General features: G+C 41.8%; 1 protein-coding gene and 1 pseudogene across 2 annotated transcripts in view; one reads left to right on the top strand and one right to left on the bottom strand.

Moving 5' to 3' along the window:
- The window catches only part of LOC117190510 (exostosin-1-like), a 253,608-nt gene that overhangs the window by 14,748 nt on the left and 219,643 nt on the right, over positions 1-19,217 (top strand). The gene's annotated exons all lie outside the window — the stretch shown is intronic.
- LOC117190512 lies at positions 1,720-3,272 on the bottom strand (annotated as a pseudogene).

Here is a 19,217-nt window from a genome sequence, read left to right as displayed (position 1 = left end):
CGGCAATGTAAAGGGCAGGCAAGCCACACTTGCAATTTGGATCTCACGCATTAAAGAACATATCGTAATTTTATTTCTGCGCCGAGTTTTGTTTAATTCGAAATAATTAGTCGGCCGATTGGGGATAAAAAACATTATCTCCACAATCGTATTATTATTATAGCCAGCATCAAGAAAACAATTTCATTTTTTCTCGCCCTGTCTCTCTCTAACACACACGTAGCATAGGCGGCTTTGCTTAGAGTAAAACATTAGCGCCTAGATCTCAGAGACTACAAAAGCTAGAGCAACCAAATTTGGTATCCACACTCCTAATATATCGGACCGAGACGAATTTGTTTCAAAATTTCGCCACACCCCCTTCCGCCCCCGCAAAGGACGAAAATCTGGGGATATTCAAAAATCTCAGAGACTATTAAGGCTAGAGTAACCAAATTTGGTATCCGCACTCCTGTTAGATCTTACTATAAAACGTGTATCTCAAAATTTCGCCCCACCCCCTTCCGCTCACACAAAGGACGAAAATCTGTTGCATCCACAATATTGCAGATTCGAGAAAACTAAAAACGGAGAATCATAGATAATGACCATATCTATCAGATTGCTGAATCTGGATCATATCAGATCATTTTTATAGCCAATAGGAACAAATCAATTTGCAGTGGCTACGCAGCGCCCGACGTCACGCTCAGACTGATTTTCTGTCTCTCTCGCACGCACTCTTTGTCGTGTCGTTTAATATTAGCGGCGTCTGCCGGAGGAGAGCCATACTGACTTAGTATCGGGTATAACCGTAGAGTTGCGGTGTCCGCAGCAACTCACAACGTTCCCCCTCGTTTTTTGCTTAATTCAGTTTCAGTTTTGTTGTTGCCTGCCGCCGCCGCTGCTTTAGTTGATTAAAAACCGCACTCAAAGTGGAAATGCGCTTTTCTTTGTTTGTTCCTTCCCGACTCTCCCTCGTACTCTCTCCCTCTCTTCTCCACTCAAGGGAAAGCTTACAGTGGCTGTGTCTGTGTGTGTGGCTTTTGTTCGGCCTGCTGCTGGAATTTATAGCAGGTTTAAACTACTTTGTAGTCAACGTACTCGATTTCACCGCGCGGGGTCAGCCTCAAGGCTGGCCAAGTAAACTTTTTAAATTAGTTGTCAAATGCAAGAGGAATGCGATAGCCACAAACGTACACCACACTTTAGTCTATGCTCTCTCTATAGGAAACAAGAAATGATGGGATACCCTATATTATGGTTTAAAGAAAGACAAATTCAGATATTTCATTCTCCTTCACTAAATTTCATTCCAATATATTTCTAAAATACCCTAAAGAATCTTTGGACAGATTTTGAAATAAAGAACATTTCGCTTGTAAAAAAGTCTCTGGCTTCTATGATAATAGTCCAATCTCGCTATAATTTTCTAGACCCTTAGATAATAGAAACTTGTATTAAACCCCAAAGTTTCATAGCTAAATTCTAAACATTTTTGAAATATTTATACCCCTTTTTGTTAGCCCTGAAAGCTCTAATAAACTCTGAGATCTAGCAGATCTATGGCTTGGGAAAAAGGCAATGAAAAAACGCAAGACTGGCGTTAATTAAAAGGGAAGAGATTTGCCAAAGTTATGTCCGTTGCACGGCAAAGTTGGGTGTTGCGTGCAAGCAGTGCATTGACTTTGAGGCGGTGCCAGTGGCAGTGGCGATACCCGATACCCATTCCAGAAAACAGAAATACACAAAATAATGGGGAAATTGTTTGTTAAATTTTCGCTTTTACTTAGTTGTTAGATTAGCCAATTAAACTTAATTGTTGGTTAAATTTTTTAAGCCTAACTTAACCCCCCCGCTCCTGGCATAACTGCAGCTTTGGCTCTTTGGTTGGGTAATATCGTGTCCCCCCCCCTGTCGTATCATCAGGCCGCCTCCTCGTCCTCGTACCTGGGTTTGTCGCCAAACTTCACAGATCCCCGCTCCCGGATGTTGGCCCGCGGCGGCCGCTTGTGCTCCTTGTGATGGTGATACTTGGATGCTCCTGGTTGTGGCACCGTTTGCTCGAAGGCCACTGCACTCGGGCCGATGGGGCTGCTCAGCTGGTAGCCGCTGTGATGCACCTCCGCCGGCCACTTGTCCCCGTGCATGGCCTCCACCAGGACCGCCTCGTACTCCTCGTCCTCCAGCTGCTGTTTGTGCTGGTGCTTGGTGCGACGCTGCTGCTCCTGGAGTCGGGCCCGCAGGCTGCTCATCGAAAAGGACGGCTGGCTGGTGGTGATCGAGTCTTCCTCACTTGCACCACCCCCTCCGTCGCCGCCGTGGATCTGCTGGTGCTTCCGAGGTCGTCTTGTGGTGGCCGCCGCCTCCCGTTCGCGGTACTTTTTCAGGATCGACGGCGGGTAGTTGGGGGCTTCGGTGGTGCTGGTCGTGGTGCTGCTGGTGGATGTGCCTCGGCTCCTGGGCCTCGGTGAATGCTGCAGCGGTTGACTCCGATACCCCTTGATGGGCACAAAGCCGCTCTCCATCGATGCCACTGCCTCGTACTCCCCGCTGGAATCGCCCGTGTGCTCGGTGACCTCGTAGCGGTGGCCCATCTGCTTGGCCAGCTCGTTCTCGGTCTTCTCCTCGCTGCCGTACTCGTAGCCCACCAACTTCTCCGGCTTGGGCAGGAGCTCATGGTCGTGGTCCCTCCCGCTACTGGATATATCCGTGTGGAGCTGTGTGAGGGCCTGTGGCCGCAGGGTCACAAAGGAGACGCTGCTGGGCTGCTCGCCGGCCTTGTAGACGGGCTTCCAGCTGTGGTACTCCATGATCTTGCCGGAGACGACATCGTTGCTGGCACTCCCCGGGCCCCCCTTGGCCTTCTACCGGAAGTACTTGTCCATGACATCCTCGTCGCTGGTCAGCGGTGCCTTGCCCTCGGCGATCAGCTCCTGCTCCTTCTCCAGCTGCCGCATCCGATGGTCGAAGTTGAGGGAGTGCGTTGTCGACTCCGTCACCACGCCCGGCCTGGGCTTGGGCAGGGGTCGCCGCAGCTTCACCACCTTCTTGGCCGACGGCTGCATCTTGATGATCTTCATCGGCTTGTGGGTGTGCGGATTACGGATGATGTACTTCACACGCGTCATCTCCGTGGGCCGCAGGTCGATCGGTGTGGGGCTCTTCTTCGTGTGCACCGCCACCGCGGGGCTCGGCAGGAGGTCCGTGAACATGCTCTTCATGGCCCTGGCACCGCTGAACATGCGCCCCAGGACACTGCCCATCACCGAGTGGTTCGTCCTTTGCCACATGAAGCGCCGCTGGATTCTGCAGGGGGAAGTTGTGGCAAGTGAGAGTCAGGGCTCCAACAAAAGGGGAAAGTCTTGCGAAATTACTGAATGTGGGAAAGTGATTTACTGGAAGATCACTTGAATGAATCAATGATTAGCTGGTACTTTCTCTTCCACACTTTTCCGCTCCGTAATCGATCCACATTCCCTCCCTCTAAGTCGAAAATCTTTCTTTCCCCTGGCTCTATGGAGTCTTTTGCTTCTGCTGGTTCTTCCCACTCACCTGTGCTCATCCGCCTGCTGCTCGGCCCTCACGTGGATCAGCACCAGCACCAGCCAAATCCAATGGATCTAATGGGGCAATGCAGATATCAAGTGAATGTTGCCACGACTCCATGCCACAATTACTTCCTTCCGCTGTGTTACTTACGCAATGCTTCCTCATGTTGCACTATTTCGGTATATATATATTTTCTGTGAATTCCCACCGATATTTAATGTTGGGCGAGGATCTGGTCTGGCTTGTGCGCGAATTGGCGCACAGGCGGCAGCGCGGCAAGCACTTGCTCTTATATACTTGCCACTTGCTAGGCTGTGTGGCATGTGGCATGTGGCAGGTTGCTCATATTACCAGAGCTTGTCTTTGACTAGGCTTTGGTTTTGGCTCTGGCTTTGGCTTTGGCTTAGAGCTTGGCATTGCTTTGGATGAAAGGGGAGAAAACAATGGCCCCCCTCCTGCTCCAGCTGGCCGGCTTTTCGTTGGGCAATTAGTTCCATTACTTTTTCAGGTCTCCTCCTCTCTGGTCTCCTCCTCTCTGGTCTCCTCCGCTCTGGTCTCTCCCCCTTTCTGGTCTCCTCCACTCCGAATTTGTGGTTTCCAATCATTCTTCCTTCCTTTACATTGTTTCACACCTTCTCCCTCTCTCTCTCTCTCTCTCTCTCTCTCTCTCTCTCTCTCTCTCTCTCGCTTAGATTTCCGTATGCATTTCTTGACGCTTGATTTCGCCTTCTGTTGCAGCTGCCTCTTGGGGCCTGAACTGTTGCTTTTTTTTGTCGTTTTTATTTGTAAAAAATATTTCTCAAGTGTTTTTGTTTAACTATTACTTAATATTTTATTAATGAGCCTTGCCTGCACCATAATTTATTGGCTCACATGCCACATGCAACATTTTAATCATTAATTTCATCAATTGATGGGCAATGGGCAATGGAACGTGCTGAAACTTTTCCGTTGAATAAATGGCTTTCTGGCGTGTGTGGCTGCCACATCATCATCATCATCATCAGCTGTGTTGATGCCACTCGAATATATTTAAATTTTTACCACGTGGCACATTGTAGTATCTGTCTAGTATATCCCATTAAAATTAGTATACGAGTATGTCTAGTATATCCCCTTCAAAGTTTCCACAGATTTAAGACAAATTTTTGCATGGATGGTTTGCCGCTTTATTGCCATTGACAGTTTGTTGTTGCTCTGAAGAGGAATACTCGGATTTTATATGCGACTGTCTCCCCCCCTCGCCATCTCCATGGAAATGGTTTTTCCACATAAAGTGCTAATGAGATTTCATTGCACTTTCAGTCGCCGGATTCAATGCAAAGCAAATCCTTTTCAGTTAACTTTCATAATGGAATTTTATTAAACACCATACGAAAATGCATTTATTTTGCAATTAATTCCGTTATGCTCGCAGATTGAATGAATGTCAAAAAAACGCCTCGTTAAATATTTCAACAAATTTATGGCTCTTGCTTGGGTATTTGTGTTTACTGTGAATAAACTGTGAATAAATATACTGTGAATAAATATACCGTGAATAACTATAGAACATATAGAATCTATTTACATACAAGCACATACATATTTGTGATATTACGGCTAGACCTTTCAGCTCTATTTATATACCTAATTGCTGGCAATAATCTTACAATCAGCCATGCACCAGTTTTCGCAAATTTTTGACGATTCCGGTTTCGGAATTGTTCTAGAATTTCGTACGAATTGAAATTTATTTGCTCCGGCTTTCGCCACTTTTTCGCTGAACAGTAAATCGAAAAACTTTTGTGAATGTGAAAAACGGATCCTGGCTGTATATGTTTTCGTTTTTATTGTATTGCAGGTATTTTTTTCGTATTTTTATACCCGATACTCCAAATGAGTATTGGGGTATATTAGATTTGTGGTAAAAGTAGATGTGTGTAACGTCCAGAAGGAATCGTTTCCGACCCCATAAAATATATATATTCTTGATCAGCATCAATAGACGAGTCGATTGAGCCATGTCTGTCTGTCCGTCTGTCCGTCCGTCCGTCTGTCCGTCTGTCCGTCCCTATTAGCGCCTAGTGCTCAAAGACTATAAGAGCTAGAGCAACGATGTTTTGGATCCAGACTTCGGTAATATGTCACTGCTACAAAAATATTTCAAAACTTCGCCCCGCCCACTTCCGCCCCCACAAAGGACTAAAATCTGTGGCATCTACAATTTTAAAGATATGAGAAAACCAAAAACGCAGAATCGTAGAGAATGACCATATCTTTTAGACTGCAGAATCTGAATTGGATCGTATTATTATTATAGCCAGCATCAAGAAAACAATTTGATTTTTTCTCGCCCTGTCTCTCTCTAACACACACGTAGCATAGGCGGCTTTGCTTAGAGTAAAACATTAGCGCCTAGATCTCAGAGACTAAAAAAGCTAGAGCAACCAAATTTGGTATCCACACTCCTAATATATTGGACCGAGACGAGTTGGTTTCAAAATTTCCCCACACCCCCTTCCGCCCCCGCAAAGGACGAAAATCTGGGGATATTCACAAATCTCAAAGACTATTAACGCTAGAGTAACCAAATTTAGTATCCGCACTCCTGTTAGATCTCACTATAAAACGTATATCTCAAAATTTCGCCCCACCCCCTTCCGCCCCCACAAAAGACGAAAATCTGTTGCATCCACAATATTGCACATTCGAGAAAACTAAAAACGCAGAATCGTAGATAACGACCATATCTATCAGATTGCTGAATCTGGATCAGATCGGATCATTTTTGTAGCCAAAAGCAAGAAATCAATTTGCAGTGGCCGCGCAGCGCCCGACGTCACGCTCAGACTGATTTTCTGTCTCTCTCGCACGCACTCTTTGTCGTGTCGTTTAATATTAGCGGCGTCTGCCGGAGGAGAGCCATACTGACTTAGTATCGGGTATAACTGTAGAGTTGCGGTGTCCGCAGTAACTCACAACGTTCCCCCTCGTTAATATATTAAAATTGTTTTTATACCCGATACTCAAAATGAGTATTGGGGTATATCAGATTTGTGGTAAAAGTGGATGTGTGTAACGTCCAGAAGGAATCGTTTCCGACCCCATAAAGTATATATATATTCTTGATCAGCATCAATAGCCGAGTCTATTGAGCCCTGTCTGTCTGTCTGTCTGTCCGTCTGTCCGTCCCCTTCAGCGCCTAGTGCTCAAAGACTATATGAGCTAGAGCAACGATGTTTTGGATCCAGACTTCTGTGATATGTCACTGCTACAAAAATATTTTAAAACTTCGCCCCGCCCACTTCCGCCCCCACAAAGGACGAAAATCTGTGGCATCTACATTTTTAAAGATACGATAAAACCAAAAACGCAGAACCGTAGAGGATGACTATATGTTCTAGAGTGTAAAATCTCAACCAGATCGTATAATTATTATAGCCAGAATCAAGAAAACAATTTCATTCTTTCTCGCTCTGTCTCTCTCTAACACACAGGTTTCATGGTCGGCTTTGCCAATTGCAAAATATGAGTTCAAGGATCTCAGAACCTATAAGAGCCAGAGCAACCAAATTTGGTATCCACACTCCTGTGATATCGGACCTTGACCGTTTCGTGTCCAAATTTCGCCACACCCCCTTCCGCCCCCGCAAAGGACGAAAATCTGGGGCATCCACAAATCTCAGAGACTATTAAGGCTAGAGTAACCAAATTTGGTATCCGCACTCCTGTTAAATCTCACTATAAAACGTATATCTCAAAATTTCGCCCCACCCCCTTCCGCCCACACAAAGGACGAAAATCTGTTGCATCCACAATATTGAGGATACGAGAAAACTAAAAACGCAAAATCATAGATAATGACCATATCTATCAGATTGCTGAATCTGAATCAGATCAGATCATTTTTATAGCCAATAGGAACAAATCAATTTGCACTGGCTACGCAGCACCCGACGTCACGCTCAGACTGATTTTCTGTCTCTCTCGCACGCACTCCTTGTCGTGTCGTTTAATATTAGCGGCGTCTGCCGGAGGAGAGCCATACTGACTTAGTATCGGGTATAACCGTAGAGTTGCGGTGTCCGCAGCAACTCACAACGTTCCCCCTCGTTTGTAATTATACCCGATACTCAAAATGAGTATTGGGGTATATTAGATTTGTGGTAAAAGTGGATGTGTGTAACATCCAGAAGGAATCGTTTCCGACCCCATAAAGTATATATATTCTTGATCAGCATCAATAGCCGAGTCGATTGAGCCCTGTCTGTCTGTCCGTCCGTCCGTCTGCCCGTCTGTCCGTCTGTCCGTCCCCTTTAGCGCCTAGTGCTCAAAGACTATAAGAGCTAGAGGAACGATGATTTGGATCCAGACTTCTGTGATATGTCACTGCAACAAAAATATTTCAAAACTTCGCCCCGCCCACTTCCGCCCCCACAAAGGACGAAAATCTGTGGCATCCACAATTTTAAAGATATGAGAAAACCAAAAACGTAGAATTGTAGAAAATGACCATATCTTTAAGACTGCGGAATCTGAATTCGATCGTATTATTATTATAGCCAGCATCAAGAAAACAATTTCATTTTTTCTCGCCCTGTCTCTCTCTAACACACACGTAGCATAGGCGGCTTTGCTTATAGTAAAACATTAGCGCCAAGATCTCAGAGACTATAAAAGCTAGAGCAACCAAATTTGGTATCCACACTCCTAATATATCGGACCGAGACGAGTTTGTTTCAAAATTTCGCCACACCCCCTTCCGCCCCCGCAAAAGACGAAAATCTGGGGATATTCAAAAATCTCAGAGACTATTAAGGCTAGAGTAACCAAATTTGGTATCCGCACTCCTGTTAGATCTTACTATAAAACGTGTATCTCAAAATTCCGCCCCACCCCCTTCCGCCCACACAAAGGACGAAAATCTGTTGCATCCACAATATTGCACATTCGACAAAACTAAAAACGCAGAATCATAGATAATGACCATATCTATCAGATTGCTGAATCTGGATCAGATCAGATCATTTTTATAGCCAATAGGAACAAATCAATTTGCAGTGGCTACGCAGCGCCCGACGTCACGCTCAGACTGATTTTCTGTCCCTCTCGCACGCACTCTTTGTCGTGTCGTTTAATATTAGCGGCGTCTGCCGGAGGAGAGCCATACTGACTTAGTATCGGGAATAACCGTAGAGTTGCGGTGTCCGCAGCAACTCACAACGTTCCCCCTCGTTTTTTTATATATTTGCGGTATTTTTATTGTTTGTTTATTGTTTTTTTATTATTTGTTTGCGGTAGTATTATAACATTTTTCGGTCGCGTTTCAGTGCCAATTTTTGGGTATTTCTTGTGGTTTTTTTTTGATATTTTGTATTATTTTTTGGTATTTTATAGTAATTTATAGTATTTTTGTTATATATTTTTTCGGAAAATACGGTGTTTTTTTTATATGTTTGCGGTATTTTTACAGAATTTATAGAAGGTGTTTTCATCGTTCATATTTGGCTATTTTTGTGGTATTTTTCTTTCGGAAAAAACTATGTTCTGTAAGTTTTATGGTATTTTGATTGTTTTTTCGATTCGCTTGCGGTATTTTTATATTTTTCGGTCGTTGTTTTAGTGTAATTTTTTGGTATTTCTAGTGGTATTTTATAGTATTTTTGTGGTTTATTCTCTAATTTGTTTTTCTATTACCTAATGGTATTTTAATTGTGTGTTTCGATATGGTTCGAAGGTATTTTCAAACCTTTTTTCAGCTTTTATGCGATTATATTTTCATACAATATCCGTTTTTTTTTTGTCTGGTATTTTTGTGATATTTTTTGTGTGATTAAAGCAGTTTTCAATTAAAAACGCAACACAAGTTCTGCACAATTTGTGGAGCCGCGCTAAAGACCTCCTTGGAATCCACTGGAGAAGAAGAAGGAAAAACACAAAAGTACAGATAGATAATATGTATGTCGGGGCTTTCTTCTGAATGCAAGGCCAAAGAGAAAGGACAATAATTGCATTACAATAACTCACTTAACGACGAGGATCCACAGCCGAGATGCCTACTCAATTAAGCTGCTATTTGCCAATGACCTCCACAAGCTTATCAAGTTGCAATAATTGCATTTTGTGCACTAATTAAACAACTGCTAGCCCTGGGGGCAGAGCCAAAGGGCAAAGAGAGAGAGCCTCGAACACTACGCAAAAGAGCTTCGTTTGTGTGGAGCTTCAGTCAATAATGTATTTAAAATGCCATTTGTGTAAATGGATTATGTGTAATCGATGGAGCTGCAGCAGCAGAAACACTTCACTGCCACCCCCCCCCCCCCTATCTAAAGTGTTGCATGACACATTTATCTGGGGGCATATCCTTATCCTGCCCATCGCTTGGAATCGGACTCGGACTCGGACTCGTAGCTGAGGTCGGGGCGACGTAAGCACTCTGCCAACATTGTACGGCAGCAAATTGATACCGTAAGCCAAATATAAACACAATAAAACCAAACCAGTCTCAACAACAGCAGGACCAAGGGGGAGATGGCTGGGCGGCATGGACTTGTAACTGTTGTGGGTCCTGGAAAATTTGCCTGTTAGTTGATGCCACATGCCGCAAAATCAGCTACAGCAGCAGATAAAGATTTCCTTTCCCCGAATGCAACACCGAGAGAAAGTTCCAGAAAAACTTTTGAAAAAAATCAAAATTTTTGGCTATTAATTTTCGACTCTGAAAAATCTTTTTTCACGGTATTAAAGGTTCCAGAATGTGTCTTTTGTGGCTCGTGTGTTTTGCTGGTCTTTTTCGCTGACTGTAATCGTGCCCCTGGGCTCAAGTTGTATCTAAAACGTTGATAAAATTCGCATTGGGGCTCCCACACAGTCGTACTCGAATCCTAGGGAATCCTTATTGGACGCATAACAAAAGAAGGCCAGCGATGGATACGAGAGCCCATCGGAGCAGGACCCTGATTGATACGGATCGATGCTGGAACACAGTGGTTCACAGAGGATATGGGGCGTGGTCGCTGGTCAGCTTTACAGATGACACCTAAACAGCCGAAGGGGGGCCCCCCCATCGATGAGATGGAATTCGTTCGAATGGGGCAAGAGTACGGCAAAAGAAGAGATCTTTATGGAGGAGCAAATATGCCAGACGGTTGCTCCAGCAAAAGGATAACCCGAAAGGAAATTCAACGATACAAACAGTGGAGCTACCCTCGCTTGGAGCCTTTCCGCATATGTCCTCTTGTATTTATTTTCATGACCTGCCATTTAAGGATTTTCTGTTTTCCATTTTCCATTTTTGTCTCCTTTTTTTGTTTTGCTTAACCAATTTGTTGTTGCCGTTGCACTTAATAATCTATTTACGTATATTTTACGAGAATAAAAATGCATTTTTTCCCTACCTGTCCCCTGCCCCAATGGCCCCCACTCTCTTTCTGGTCTGCTTTCGGCTTCGCGCAGCTGTCTCTGCTCCCCATGCTCTCCCTGCCCCACCTCTGCTCTCCCCCCCCTGCTCTAACTGCCTTGCAACTGTATCCTTATATCCACGGCTGTGTAGTTGTTGTCTGCATTGATTTAATGCCAGTGGCGATTCTGTTGTTCCTGCTCCGCGGATACCCGAAGGTAATTGTGGATTGGCAGGGTATATCGTGCTTTGCCAGATTTAACCTAGAAAAATTATATATATATAAATCAAATTATATCACTAAAACAAATTATGTTGTTTACTGTTACTGGCCACAAATCGTTCGGCATGATCGATATCATGATTTCATATTTCAAATAATTATATTATATAATTAATCATTATTAAAAATAATTAAATAATTATTCCAATTTATTTCATGTTTAAAATAAATAAATTGTAAATTGTATGGTATTTTGATTGTTTTTTTTTTATTAATTGTTTGCGGTAGTATTATCACATTTTTCGGTCCTTGTTTCAGTGTCTATTTTTTTGGTATTGTGGTATTTTGTGTTATTTTATAGTATTTTTGCGCTATTTTTTTTCGGAAAAAACTGTGTTCTGTAAACTTGATGGTGTTTTGATTGTTTTTTTATATAAAATAAATATATTAAAAATAAGTTTTAATGTTTAAATCAAATTTGATTATAATTAATTAAATTATTTTTTTTCAAATTAAATTTCTTAATTTTTATTTAAAGTTTATTTATTTTAAAATTTGTATTTAGTTTTTGGTTGTTATACCCGATACTCAAATTAGTATTGGGGTATATTAGATTTGTGGTAAAAGTGGATGTGTGTAACGTCCAGAAGGAATCGTTTCCGTTTCCATCAATAGCCGAGTCGATTGAGCCCTGTCTGTCTGTCCGTCCGTCCGTCTGTCCGTCTGTCCGTCCCCTTCAGCGCCTAGTGCTCAAAGACTATAAGAGCTAGAGCAACGATGTTTTGGATCCAGACTTCTGTGATATGTCACTGCTACAAAAATATTTCAAAACTTCGCCCCGCCCACTTCCGCCCCCACAAAGGACGAAAATCTGTGGCATTCACAATTTTAAAGATATGAGAAAACCAAAAACGTAGAATTGTAGAGAATGACCATATCTTTAAGACTGCGGAATCTGAATTGGATCGTATTATTATTATAGCCAGCATCAAGAAAACAATTTCATTTTTTCTCGCCCTGTCTCTCTAACACACACGTAGCATAGGCGGCTGTGCTTAGAGTAAAACATTAGCGCCTAGATCTCAGAGACTTTAAAAGTCCAGACGAGTTTGTTTCAAAATTTCGCCACACCCCCTTCCGCCCCCGCAAAGGACGAAAATCTGGGGATATTCAAAAATCTCAGAGACTATTAAGGCTAGAGTAACCAAATTTGGTATCCGCACTCCTGTTAGATCTTACTATAAAACGTGTATCTCAAAATTTCGCCCCACCCCCTTCCGCCCACAGAAAGGACGAAAATCTGTTGCATCCACAATATTGCACACTCGAGAAAACTAAAAACGCAGAATCATAGATAATGACCATATCTATCAGATTGCTGAATCTGGATCAGATCAGATCATTTTTATAGCCAATAGGAACAAATTAATTTGCAGTGGCTACGCAGCGCCCGACGTCACGCTCAGACTGATTTTCTGTCTCTCTCGCACGCACTCTTTGTCGTGTCGCTTAATATTAGCGGCGTCTGCCGGAGGAGAGCCATACTGACTTAGTATCGGGTATAACCGTAGAGTTGCGGTGTCCGCAGCAACTCACAACGTTCCCCTCGTTTTTTTATATGTTTGCGGTATTTTTATTGTTTGTTTATTGTTTTTTTATTATTTGTTTGCGGTAGTATTATAAAATTTTTCGGTCGCGTTTCAGTGCCAATTTTTGGGTATTTCTTGTGGTATTTTTTTGATATTTTGTATTATTTTTTGGTATTTTATAGTATTTTTTATATACTTTTTCGGAAAATACGGTGTTTTTTTTATATATTTGCGGTATTTTTACAGAATTTATAGAAGGTGTTTTCATCGTTCATATTTGGCTATTTTTGTGGTATTTTTCTTTCGGAAAAAACTATGTTCTGTAAGTTTTATGGTATTTTGATTCTTTTTTCGATTCGCTTGCGGTATTTTTATATTTTTCGGTCGTTGTTTTAGTGTAATTTTTTTGTTATTTCTAGTGGTATTTTTGATTTTTTTTTAGTATATTTGTGGTATTTTTTTGTATTTTTGTGGTTTATTCTCTAATTTGTTTTTCTATTACCTAATGGTATTTTAATTGTGTGTTTCGATATGGTTCGAAGGTATTTTCAAACCTTTTTTCAGCTTTTATGCGATTATATTTTCATACAATATCCGTTTTTTTTCTGTCTGGTATTTTTGTGATATTTTTTGTGTGATTAAAGCAGTTTTCAATTAAAAACGCAACACAAGTTCTGCACAATTTGTGGAGCCGCGCTAAAGACCTCCTTGGAAACCACTGGAGAAGAAGAAGGAAAAACACAAAAGTACAGATAGATAATATGTATGTCGGGGCTTTCTTCTGAATGCAAGGCCAAAGAGAAAGGACAATAATTGCATTAAAATAACTCACTTAACGACGAGGATCTACAGCCGAGATGCCTACTCAATTAAGCTGCTATTTTCCAATGACCTCCACAAGCTTATCAAGTTGCAATAATTGCATTTTGTGCACTAATTAAACAACTGCTAGCCCTGGGGCAGAGCCAAAGGGCAAAGAGAGAGAGCCTCGAACACTACGCAAAAGAGCTTCGTTTGTGTGGAGCTTCAGTCAATAATGTATTTAAAATGCCATTTGTGTAAATGGATTATGTGTAATCGATGGAGCTGCAGCAGCAGAAACACTCCACTGCCACCCCCCCCCCTATCCAAAGTGTTGCATGACACATTTATCTGGGGGCATATCCTTATCCTGCCCATCGCTTGGAATCGGACTCGGACTCGGACTCGTAGCTGAGGTCGGGGCGACGTAAGCACTCTGCCAACATTGTACGGCAGCAAATTGATACCGTAAGCCAAATATAAACACAATAAAACCAAACCAGTCTCAACAACAGCAGGACCAAGGGGGAGATGGCTGGGCGGCATGGACTTGTAACTGTTGTGGGTCCTGGAAAATTTGCCTGTTAGTTGATGCCACATGCCGCAAAATCAGCTACAGCAGCAGATAAAGATTTCCTTTCCCCGAATGCAACACCGAGAGAAAGTTCCAGAAAAACTTTTGAAAAAAATCAAAATTTTTGGCTATTAATTTTCGACTCTGAAAAATCTTTTTTCACGGTATTAAAGGTTCCAGAATGTGTCTTTTGTGGCTCGTGTGTTTTGCTGGTCTTTTTCGCTGACTGTAATCGTGCCCCTGGGCTCAAGTTGTATCTAAAACGTTGATAAAATTCGCATTGGGGTTCCCACACAGTCGTACTCGAATCCTAGGGAATCCTTATTGGACGCATAACAAAAGAAGGCCAGCGATGGATACGAGAGCCCATCGGAGCAGGACCCTGATTGATACGGATCGATGCTGGAACACAGTGGTTCACAGAGGATATGGGGCGTGGTCGCTGGTCAGCTTTACAGATGACACCCAAAGAGCCGAAGGGGGGGCCCCCCTATCGATGAGATGGAATACGTTCGAATGGGGCAAGAGTACGGCAAAAGAAGAGATCTTTATGGAGGAGCAAATATGCCAGACGGTTGCCTTTCCGCATATGTCCTCTTGTATTTATTTTCATGACCTGCCATTGTTGCCATTGTTGCCGTTGCACTTAATAATATATTTACGTATATTTTACGAGAATAAAAATGCATTTTTTCCCTACCTGTCCCCTGCCCCAATGGCCCCCACTCTCTTTCTGGTCTGCTTTCGGCTTCGCGCAGCTGTCTCTGCTCCCCATGCTCTCCCTGCCCCACCTCTGCTCTCCCCCCCCTGCTCTAACTGCCTTGCAACTGTATCCTTATATCCACGGCTGTGTAGTTGTTGTCTGCATTGATTTAGTGCCAGTGGCGATTCTGTTGTTCCTGCTCCGCGGATACCCGAAGGTAATTGTGGATTGGCAGCGTATATCGTGCTTTGCCAGATTTAACCTAGAAAAATTATATATATATAAATCAAATTATATCACTAAAACAAATTATGTTGTTTACTGTTACTGGCCACAAATCGTTCGGCATGATCGATATCATGATTTCATATTTCAAATAAATATATTTTATAATTAATCATTATTAAAAATAATTAAATAATTATTCCAATTTATTTCATGTTTAAAATAAATAAATTGTAAATTGTATGGTATTTTGATTGTTTTTTTTTATTAATTGTTTGCGGTAGTATTATCACATTTTTCGGTCCTTGTTTCAGTGTCAATTTTTTTGGTATTGTGGTATTTTGTGTTATTATACCCGATACTCAAAATGAGTATTGGGGTATATTAGATTTGTGGTAAAAGTGGATGTGTGTAACGTCCAGAAGGAATCGTTTCCGACCCCATAAAGTATATATATTCTTGATCAGCATCAAAAGCCGAGTCGATTGAGCCCTGTCTGTCTGTCCGTCTGTCCGTCCGTCCGTCCGTCCGTCCGTCCGTCCGTCCCCTTCAGCGCCTATTGCTCGCTAGAGCAACGATGTTTTGGATCCAGACATCTGTGAAATGTCACTGCTACAAAAATATTTCAAAACTTTGCCCCGCCCACTTCCGCCCCCACAAAGGTCGAAAATCTGTGGCATCCACATTTTTAAAGATACGATAAAACCAAAAATACAGAATCGTAGAAGATGACTATATGTTCTAGAGTGTAAAATCTCAACCAGATCGTATAATTATTATAGCCAGAATCAAGAAAACAATTTCATTCTTTCTCGCTCTGTCTCTCTCTAACACACAGGTTTCATGGTCGGCTTTGCCAATTGCAAAATATGAGTTCAAGGATCTCAGAACCTAGAAGAGCCAGAGCAACCAAATTTGGTATCCACACTCCTGTGATATCTGACCTTGACCGTTTCGTGTCCAAATTTCGCCACACCCCCTTCCGCCCCCGCAAAGGACGAAAATCTGGGGCATCCACAAATCTCAGAGACTATTAAGGCTAGAGTAACCAAATTTGGTATCCGCACTCCTGTTAGATCTCACTATAAAACGTATATCTCAGAATTTCGCCCCACCCCCTTCCGCCCCCACAAAGAACGAAAATCTGTTGCATCCACAATATTGCACATTCGAGAAAACTAAAAACGCAGAATCATAGATAATGACTATATCTATCAGATTGCTGAATCTGGATCAGATCGGATCATTTTTGTAGCCAAAAGCAAGAAATCAATTTGCAGTGGCCACGCAGCGCCCGACGTCACGCTCAGACTGATTTTCTGTGTCTCTCGCACGCACTCTTTGTCGTGTGGTTCAATATTAGCGGCGTCTGCCGCAGGAGAGCCATACTGACTTAGTATCGGGTATAACTGTAGAGTTGCGGTGTACGCAGCAACTCACAACGTTCCCCTCGTTTTATAGTATTTTTGCGCTATTTTTTTTCGGAAAAAACTGTGTTCTGTAAACTTGATGGTGTTTTGATTGTTTTTTTATATAAAATAAATATATTAAAAATAATTTTTAATGTTGAAATCAAATTTGATTATATATAATTCAATTTTTTTTTTTCAAATTGAATTTCTTAATTTTTATTTAAAGTTTATTATACCCGATACTCAAAATGAGTATTGGGGTATATTAGATTTGTGGTAAAAGTGGATGTGTGTAACGTCCAGAAGGAATCGTTTCCGACCCCATAACGTATATATATTCTTGATCAGCATCAAAAGCCGAGTCGATTGAGCCCTGTCTGTCTGTCCGTCTGTCCGTCCGTCCGTCCGTCCGTCCGTCCCCTTCAGCGCCTATTGCTCGCTAGAGCAACGATGTTTTGGATCCAGACATCTGTGAAATGTCACTGCTACAAAAATATTTCAAAACTTTGCCCCGCCCACTTCCGCCCCCACAAAGGTCGAAAATCTGTGGCATCCACATTTTTAAAGATACGATAAAACCAAAAATACAGAATCGTAGAAGATGACTATATGTTCTAGAGTGTAAAATCTCAACCAGATCGTATAATTATTATAGCCAGAATCAAGAAAACAATTTCATTCTTTCTCGCTCTGTCTCTCTCTAACACACAGGTTTCATGGTCGGCTTTGCCAATTGCAAAATATGAGTTCAAGGATCTCAGAACCTATAAGAGCCAGAGCAACCAAATTTGGTATCCACAATCCTGTGATATCTGACCTTGACCGTTTCGTGTCCAAATTTCGCCACACCCCCTTCCGCCCCCGCAAAGGACGAAAATCTGGGGCATCCACAAATCTCAGAGACTATTAAGGCTAGAGTAACCAAATTTGGTATCCGCACTCCTGTTAGATCTCACTATAAAACGTATATCTCAGAATTTGTAGTGGCCAGTTGTGACTCTAAAACTCCAGAGAACAGCTTGGGAACATAACATTAATTTTGCTCTTTACAAAAAACAAGATAAGAGATCAATTACAAGAGAGCAGTAGTTAAAGCTTCCATTGAAGAGCTTAATGTCTAATTTAGAGAAGCAGCGTGGATCTGTGGGAGTTATGTTTTAAAGCTTTACTAGAAATCATACGATTACTCCGTTAGTCGTGGAAGCTATGTGTAAGCTTTGCTTAGCATCGTACGATTACTCCGTTATCTAGGGAATCCAGGTGTAAGCTTTGTCTGGAATCGTACGATTACCCCGTTGGTTGTGGAAGGTAAAGTTCCGATCGTAAGGGCTAATGCAAGTAATAGAACTTCTGGCTAGATCATTGCTATAGTGAAGCTGTGCGAATTCGGATGTGTCTTTTTATACAAATATATAGATCCAAGTGAATTTGAAAACGTTGTGCAATCAAACACGTGCCAAGTAAATTGAAGTTCTGGTGGACTGATTATTCCTTTTGGATTAAGAAAAAATAAAAGGTATTTGGACCTTACAATAGTGACACAGCTTTAACAGTCTCGTATCATAGGGCTGGAAATCTTACTACGTTCGACACTGGGAAAGAAAAACCAATTGACCCCCCCTCCAAGAACGAGGTCGTCAAAGTCCATCGATTTCTTAGTAGATCTGGGAAAGACCTCGGATTTCCCAGGAACCAGCATCTACATAAACCAACGATAACTACAACCAAATAAACCAGAAAGAGCCGTCCGAAGATATACTAGAGTGAAACCCCAAGTTATGTGGAGGCATACTTGAGCTGAAGTACATTTTGGAGTAAGACGAGAAGAATAGTTTTCTTCGTCACCCTTCTCGCTTATGAATTAAGCGCGCGGCTAAGGCTTTCGCATGTAGTTCTTCGCAATGTGTGGAGTGGCTCTCAAACTGTGAAAATAAAACATTATTCTGCGGCGATCCACACTGCCATTTAATAGTCGTCGTGTGAAAATGTACCAAAGTATTAGTTTTGAGTCTCGTCATGAGATTTTCCATTTATTAAAGATTAGGCTACGCACTAACTATTTTTGTATTGTCTAGATTTAAAAAGAAAAAAAAAAAAAAAAAACCAATAATGTATATAATTACCCATAATTAGAAATTAGCGCAAATGAAAACCACATTTTTTTAAGATCCGCCGTTGAGTGGCAAATCGTCGTCGTACGGGTATGGAAATGGAAAGAAAATCGGTGTTTCATCCGAATTAGAAGTGAAGACCTGTATATTCATAATTTTTCTCCCTTCCTCAGAATATGTTCCTACGTCGCCCCTTGAGCTCAACGGACACGCCGGATAATTCGTATAAAGTATGAGTGAGTTACGAAACTTCCTTAAACGGAATTCTCGAGTATTTTCGAAATATATATCTGTCTTATAAAACTTCTATTCCGGTATATAAAACAACCATATCCGTGCCATAATTTAAAGCGGATCGGCTACTAATTTTTCTTTCACGTTTGCCTTCTAGTTATATAATTATCATATTTTTCTCTTCTCTCCAATTTAATTTCTTTTACGCCATATTCTCTACACATAAGTCCTATATACATATATACATATAACTAGGTATAACTGGATACTATTTCCTCCTTCTTTATTTAATTACTTTATGCTAAGTTTATACTTATCTGGAAAACCATGAAGTCCAAACCCTTAAATTTTGAATTATTAAATAATAATTAGTAGATAATAATGGAACATTAAACCTTTCGTGTTTGTCCTGAGTAGAGCCTGAGGAAGTCCG

Source organism: Drosophila miranda (assembly GCF_003369915.1).
Source record: "Drosophila miranda strain MSH22 chromosome Y unlocalized genomic scaffold, D.miranda_PacBio2.1 Contig_Y1_pilon, whole genome shotgun sequence".
NCBI lineage: Eukaryota > Metazoa > Arthropoda > Insecta > Diptera > Drosophilidae > Drosophila > Drosophila miranda.
This window is presented reverse-complemented; position numbering and strand designations above follow the sequence as displayed.